An 8,021-nucleotide genomic window follows, 5' to 3' on the forward strand; every position below is an offset into this window, starting at 1 on the left:
GATGAACTCGCATAAAATTGATTGTAGAATTTGATGAATCTCGTTACATCGGAAAGTTGTTTCAATGCTAATCTGAAAACGATAACATAAAACAAGGAATAACGAATGTAGGAATTTAAAAGTCCAATCCTAAGATATTGTACAAAAGGATTGAAAGCATCCTTTATGCATCTTCTAAAACCAGGAGTTGACAGAGATTACTACGAGATTCATTCGGATCAATTAAGTTAACAGTTGACTCACGCGTCTGTTAAACCTACTTCTAAATCGATTCCAGTTTCCGTCATAGGACTGGAACTCTCTTGGAGAAGAAAACCTTCTTAACTTGTAGTTAAAATTGCTAAATTGGCTTATTAAAATGGTTTATTTATTTTTAGGCTTTTAGTAACTCGAATATATACAGGACCAAAAGAACAGGGTTGGACTCGAAACCGGTTTGAGATGACATGGTTTGGACCTGACCCTTAGGGTTGTATTCGCCTATTCGGTTCGAGTACACCTATGTTGAAACTTGCAACTGGATAATCCTGTATAAAGTTTGAAAAAGAAGGTATATATTGTCGAGGCTTGAAGTCATAAAGTTCCAAATGTTATTGTGTGTTAAGGCATAACATGCTATCAAGCAAGTTAGATAGCCCAAAACGCACATATCAGTTTGCATGTTAAAAATAAAGCAGAATATTTTGTGGAGTGAAAAAACTGTAAGCATAGGCATTTTTTTATAGCATATTGGGCATTAGTAAAGGATCATTTTCCCCTATCATCTTACACCTAGGCACTAGGTAATGAGTAGTTAATTAGTCTTTGCTAGTTTGCAACACTTAACTGCAGAAAGGATTTCTAAGTTTATGATGATTCAGTTGTTGACCAATCACACAAAATGGGTTAGTCTTGATCTTTGAAGAAAGCAAACTAAATTTCCTCAGTGTTGGTGATCCAAGATACATGAAGAAAATCAAAGAAAAATGAAGATCAAGCTAAGTATAATGCATTCAGTAATTTTCAAAATTTTCATTATAAGAGTGTGAATTGTTCATTGTTAATAAACATAGCACATATGTCCAACCAATTTATTGATATTGGATAACAAAATAAAATATAAATACGCACCCACAGGCACAGCTACTATTGTACCAAAAATAAACAAATTCATATCAAATAAATCTCCATTATGTTCGCCTTTTATGCTTACCAGGCCTCTTCCTAATTCTTATTTCTCTTCCTCTTTCTTGCGTCACCCTTGGCACTGCTTTCAGCACTCTCATTACGTTCCTCACCCTGCTTTATTATACATACATAAAACTAGGACAATTTAGCATCAATACATGAGAGTTTGCGTATGTATCAGAGGTGGCAAATGGGTTGGGTTGGGTTGGGTCGAACGAGTCATGAGTTGATATGAGTCATGGATCAAAACGAGTATGAGTCAAAATGAGTTTGGGTCAAAACGAGTCAATTAAAAAAACGGTTGTTTTGGTTTGGATCAAAATAAGTTAGGGTCAAACCGGGTTTTTTTTTGTGAACGATAATAACGGGCGAAAACATTTTAGTTTTTTTAGATTTTTCGTTTTTTACTTATATTTTAAGTTATGATTTTTTAATTATTTTTTTTTTGAATTTTTTTAAGGGGTTTTCAATTAAGATCAAAAACCCTCAAAAAAATATTCAAAAATAATAATAGAAAAATTACAACTCAAAATATAAATCATAAACAAAAAAAATAAAAACACTAAAATGTTTCACATGTTGTCCTCGTTCCATAAAAAAAAAAAAAAAAAAAAAAACATCTAGAATCGAACCGAAACCGAAAGAATCGACGAAAATGAAACAAAGAAACAAAAAGCCAAAACCGGACCACATCAATCGAAATCGAAAAGATCAATCAAAACGAAACTAAAAGAATTCAAACCGAACAAAAACAAAACTGAAAAAAAGAACAAAAACGAGTCCGGAATCGACCAGAAAGAAACAAAAGAAACCAAAACCCAACACGTCACGGGTGAAAACTCGTGTTGACTTGAAACCTGAACCGAACCCGTTCCGATCTGAAACCCGTTTCTTGCCGAAACTTGTCTTGTACGAAAACCCGTTCCGATCCGAAACCTGTCACATTTCCTTAGGACAATAACCCACATCGACCCCAATTCTTTGAACTTATCGACCCATTTTGACCCAAAAATATAATAATTGAATTTCAAATGACTCATATTGACCCATTTAGTTAAATCCTTTTACCCAAACCAACTCATTTAACTTTTAAAACAACTCAAATTGACTCATTTGAAAGGGTTTGGGTCAAGATTGCCACCCTATGTATGTGTGTATGTTTGTATGTCTGTGTGCATGTATGTATTAAAAGAAATTAAAGACATTTAGATCGAACCATGGAATCCCTCCTTTGTCCATCATTTTTAACATGAAGATGGGGAGATACGATGCTGTTGACAAATATACCAAGTCGAATACTGTCCCCATTGTCGAGCACACTTCTACCACCATCATGACTGTAGGTTTGTGATTCCACTAAGCGGTGTATGACATCATACTTGTTCTCACAACTATCTATATAATTATATAGTTCCCACTCGTTGTGTTTCATTACCAATTTCGTCCTTGTAATGGGGGACAATATGTATATATCATAGACATTCTTCTATAACTGCAAGCCTATGAAAGCAATCATGTTCATATAACAGATCTAATGGTACAGGGATTTCTTTCAAATTGCTCCGTAGATATATCTAGAGAAATAATTACTTTCTTCTTACTTTTTTTATTAATCATGAACCAGTGAAGTGCTCCATCACATAAAATGCCAGATATACCAATGTAACTCGTATACTTTACTTGCCCAATAACTTTCCAAGTATTTGATTTCAAACTCAACACAAAAAAAACGTGTATGCCTTTTGTTCTTGAACCCTCCTATAACCTTGTAATCATTTGTAGACGAGTCATAACCAAAGCCCCAACATTCAACTTTTTGTCTGATCATCATAAGTTTGTGCGTATGATTAGTTACTACAAATTCAACATCTCTAGGAGAAACACATACTAGGCCATTACAAGAGCCGACAATATGAGTTTCATTTCCATAAAACGAACGAAGTTCTTTTTTATATGAGAAAGTAACACATATCCTTCTACGTCCAAATTCATTATTGTCACGATCACTCTTGTAAGCATGGTTCAAGTGAACTTTAACAAAACGAGAACCGGATATAAAAGATTGCCATGACTTACAAACGCTCTTGGCATCGGATTAGATCTTTCACATGCATACGTAGGAGTATATGCTCAAACACATCAAACGCAAGCTCTGCCATTGGAACCGAGCAACAACTGAACACGAGTCAAAGAATTGAAGTTGAAAAGGTTGGGTTTAGGGTTAATACTTAATAATGATATTAAACGTGAATTTGTTTGGTTGGGCCAGGCCTAGTAAACACTTTAAACGTGTCTAGATTAAATAGTATTGGATTCTTGGGGCCTTTTCTCTAGAATACAAGCATTCGTATATGTGCGCTGCTGCGCGTATTTTATCACCTCAACTTTTGTTTGTTCAAGCCTAGAAAAGGTCATCATGTATCCAGAAAAGCATTTCGATGCGTATTTTACATTAATCGAAAACAAAATTAAATAGCTTAAAAAACGTACATTATTTACGTATAAGAATAAAACTGAATGCCAATATAATTGGATTCATTTAAATCAAAAACAGATAAACGGGAAACAAGTCACGGAGTTGGGTTATATGAATGCGTATTTTGCATAGAAAGTTAAAAACTAAATATATTAAAATGTATAACTGAATTCGAAAGAGTATTGAAACATATATTAAAAATTAAAGCATAAGGGTATAGCTGAAATTAAAAGAGTATCGAAACGTGTTTGGTTCGTTGTTGATGCGGCGAGAATTGGGTCAATATTGGTTCGGTTCGTGACAACGCCGGAACTAATTTATTATTTAAAAACGTATTATTTTATTAAATTTTATTAGGTTGAAATGTATATTATTTATAGCTAAGGTATCAATTAAAATTTAAAAGGCTAATAATAGCTATTAGCCAAGATGCTAGGGACCGAATAATTTAAATTGAAACCCTCACGAGTTTATAATGACTACTGAAAACACCTTATAACTAGTTTTATACTTGTTCAGTGGCCAATGTGTTAAAAAAAAATCCTAACCTAAATATGTTTAGGTCAAGATCGATCGATTTCTGGATGTATGATGTGATAATAGATTTATGAGAGATATTGAGTGAAATATGAATTCCACACGGTTAAGAGTGTAAAGCTATAATATATTAATAATATCGCATGGTTACAATATTACTTTATATTTATAGAGATAAGGTCGAATCTACCTATTGCACAACATTCCTAGTGGGTCCCTAGGGGGGGCCAAACGGCCAAACCTATTGCTATCTAGGTATATTCCATGTGTCGTATGGTAGGCTGTTATTTCCTTCTCTGTCCGTAATGTACGATCTTCCTCTTTGTCCTTATCTAGTCGATGCGACTTGTTGTCTTATTCTTATAGCTGTAGATGCGGTATCTGGGGTGTTACCCTGCAGGGTGTTTTTAATGTTATAATCACATAACCATTTTACTTTGCATTTCAAACAAAAACAGCATAAGTAATTATATAAATAAATGGTTCATGCCTTAGCAAAACAATGAATCGATGATAAGTACTACAGAAATATGAATGAAGAGGTAGGTCCCAGTAGAGCCCAGTTGGACCCGCAAGACTCACCTTGAAGAGGGACGACTGCGCAGAAACCAACTGGATCCGCAGGACCAACCATGCTCAGAGACGTGACGTCCTTACGCGCAGTACGCAAGCTGGTCCCCGCAGGAAATGCCTCCCGATGGTGAAGGACTCCCGCCTGTCCCCCGCAGCCTCGGATACAAGCCATCAGGGAAGGCCACCCGCGCAGCAAGGCTACACGCACAAGGCACTTAGCTCTCAATCACTCAGTGTCACCTGAAGGAATGAGCGAAGCCAGGGAACAATCCCGCACAAGGGCGGGAGGGGGAATACTCCCGCCCCAAATAAGCCAGTCCGTACGATACGGGAAGATCTTCTGTACTGTACCTGACGAGGTATGGGAAAAAGATCTGACTAAAGATACGACAGCTTATTGACAACAGTATGGTCGAGCAGCATGCCTCCTGTACTGTCACTATTAGCCGCTGCCTACTCACCAACTCCTGTCATACCACGTGCGTAGCCGGCAGTTGGTGGAAAAGGAATGGTATACAGCAGGCCTGGTCATTATCAGCCGCTGCCTACCCACCAACTACCAGCAGGGCACGTGCGTAGGCTACTGTTGGTCGGAACATGAACACTGTTGCAGCCGGCCATACCTCCTTGGAAACCTACTTTCGGCTATAAATACCACAAATGGTATGACCATCTCATCTTATCATATTATCATCATATTATCATCATATTATCATCATATTATACCTGATATCTGCTCTAGCAATCTCTTAATATACATTTATATTTAAAGAGCAATCTAGTATGATTCTCACGCCGGAGGGTGGTCACAAGGAGGAACCCCCCCCCCCCCTTCTCAGTGACAAGCTCACGGTGTCTGTTTTGCAGGTTATCAGAAGAACCATCTTCTCAGGGTCTCACCCCTCGTGGGAAACATCTATCTAACCCCCAGGTTACCAGTAATCTGCCCGGGATCTGGTTAGTGTTTCTTCAATGAAGTATATAATTATCAAGTTGACAGTTGGTCTGAGGTATGTTTAAGTAATTAAGTTTAAACGAATCAACCAACATATTGCATATAGTACGAACTTTGAAACAAAATTGATATACCGTCAGACTTGAAGTCATAAAAGTACTAAATGTTTTTTTTTAATCAATTGAAGCATAAATATGATCTAGTTAGAAAGGCACAAACACAAATATCATGTTTTTTTCTTTTGCAAGGAGTCTATCGTGGTGACAACGGTGTGATATGTGAGGTTTGGATGTGTGATTTTGTTATGGCTTTGTATGTTTAAAAAAAATGATTGATCAAATTTTATTGAATATTAATCATAGTTATCATTTATCAAAAAATGACTTTGGTTATCAAATGATTGAACAACCGGGAGCAACATACCTATGAGATTACATAGAGCCGAATATAATAAAATAAATATTCTACGAAGCAAAGCAAAATATTTGGTGGGTGAAAAAAGCCAATGTAAGCATAGACATTTTATATATAGCATATTGGGCATTAGTTAAGGATCATACTCCATTTCCCCCTCTTATTATCCAACACCTAGCTAGCTAATGAGCAATTAGTTAGTCTTCGCTAGTTTGCTACACTTAACTGCAGAAAGCATCTCTAAGTTTATGACTAATCACACAATAGGTCAGTCTTGATCTTTGAAGAAACGAAACTAAATATTGGATAAGAAAATATAAATAAGCACCCGCCGCATGAAGTACTACACTAAATTAAATAAATTCATATCAAACAAATTCCCATTATATTCCCGTTTATGCTTACAAGACCTCATCCTTGTTCTTAATTCTCTTCCTCTTTCTTGTGTCGCTCTTAACACCCGCTTTCAACACTCTCATTGCGTTCCTCCCACCTGCTTCATTTTTCAAACAGAAAACTAGGACAATTTAGTATCAATATATGTGTTTGTGTGGGTGCGCCCACATATATGCATAGTATTAAAAGAAATTAAAGACATTTAGATGGAACCTTGGTATTCCACTTTGGTCCGTTTTTTATTATCATGGAGATGGAGAGATACGAGGCTTTTGACAAATAAACTACCACAAATAATGTTCCTATCAATTGGCACCTGTCTACCACCATCATCATGAATGTAAGTTGTTATTTCTGAACCCACCTTAGTTGTCAAGAGGTGTGCAATATCATAATTGCTCTTACACTGATCTATATCATATGGTTTCCCACTCATTGTTTTTCATTACCAATTTCTTACTTGTAGAGGAGGAACAATATGTATATATGCATAGACATTCTTCTATAATCCCGAGTCTGTGACAATAAGAACACTCATATAGAAGATCTAGTGTTACGGGGATTTCTTTAAATTCCTCGGTAGTTAAATCTAGGGAAATAATTACCTTCATATTTTGATGGGTCATAATCCAGTGTAATGCTCCACCACATAAGATACCAGATGTATTCGCATAAATCTTATACTTTACTTGTCCAGTAACTTTCCAAGTATTTGATTTCAACGTGAGGACATGAAAATTTGTCTCATATTTTTTCTTGAACCCTGCTATAACCTTGTAATCATCTACAGACGAATCATAACCAAAGCCCCAACATTCAACTTCATATCTGATCTCTAAACGTTTGTGCATAAAAGGCGGCATTGGGAGTTTCTTCTCCTCTCTAGTGGAAGGATTGGTTATTACAAATTCAACATCTCTAGGAGAAACGCATACTAGGCCATTACACGAGCCAACAATTTGAGTTTCATTCCCGTAAAACGAACTACTTTCTTTTCTTGTGAAAGAAACACAAATCCTTCTATGTCCAAGTTCATGATTGTCACGATCACTCTTGTAAGCATGGTTCAAGTGGGCTTTAACAAAACGAGAACCAGATATAAAAGATTGCCATGACTTACACATGATCTTGAATCGGATTAGATCTTTCACATCCAACCGCACCAGGATATCCTCAACCACATCAGACGAAAGCTCTGCCATTGGAACCCAGTAACAGAAGTTGTGTACGTTTAGGGTTAGTAATAATATTACGTACTCCACATTGAATAAGTATCATCGTCGACAAGGTAAGTTGTTTGGTTGGGCCAGGCCTAGTAGACTACTTTTAAGGTGAAATCGTAAATACTTTTTATATAATATTGGATTCTTGGGGCCTTGTCTTTAGAATACATGCATGTGGATTTTAAGCCTACAAACGTCAATGAGTAATTTACATTGATTGAAATAAAAAATAAGTAGCTTAAAAAACGTATGTTACTTGAAATATAAGAATAAAACCAAA

At 36.1% G+C, this 8,021-nt stretch overlaps 1 pseudogene; it reads right to left on the reverse strand.

Moving 5' to 3' along the window:
- Window positions 1-6,523: 6,523 nt before the first annotated feature.
- Window positions 6,524-7,783, reverse strand: LOC143613371 (F-box/kelch-repeat protein At3g23880-like; annotated as a pseudogene).
- Between the last annotated feature and the right edge of the window lie 238 nt (window positions 7,784-8,021).

Source organism: Bidens hawaiensis, unplaced genomic scaffold (genome assembly GCF_021521415.1).
Source record: "Bidens hawaiensis isolate Kalapana, Puna unplaced genomic scaffold, B.hawaiensis_p1.1 tig00037193_1, whole genome shotgun sequence".
NCBI classification, from domain to species: Eukaryota; Viridiplantae; Streptophyta; class Magnoliopsida; order Asterales; family Asteraceae; genus Bidens; species Bidens hawaiensis.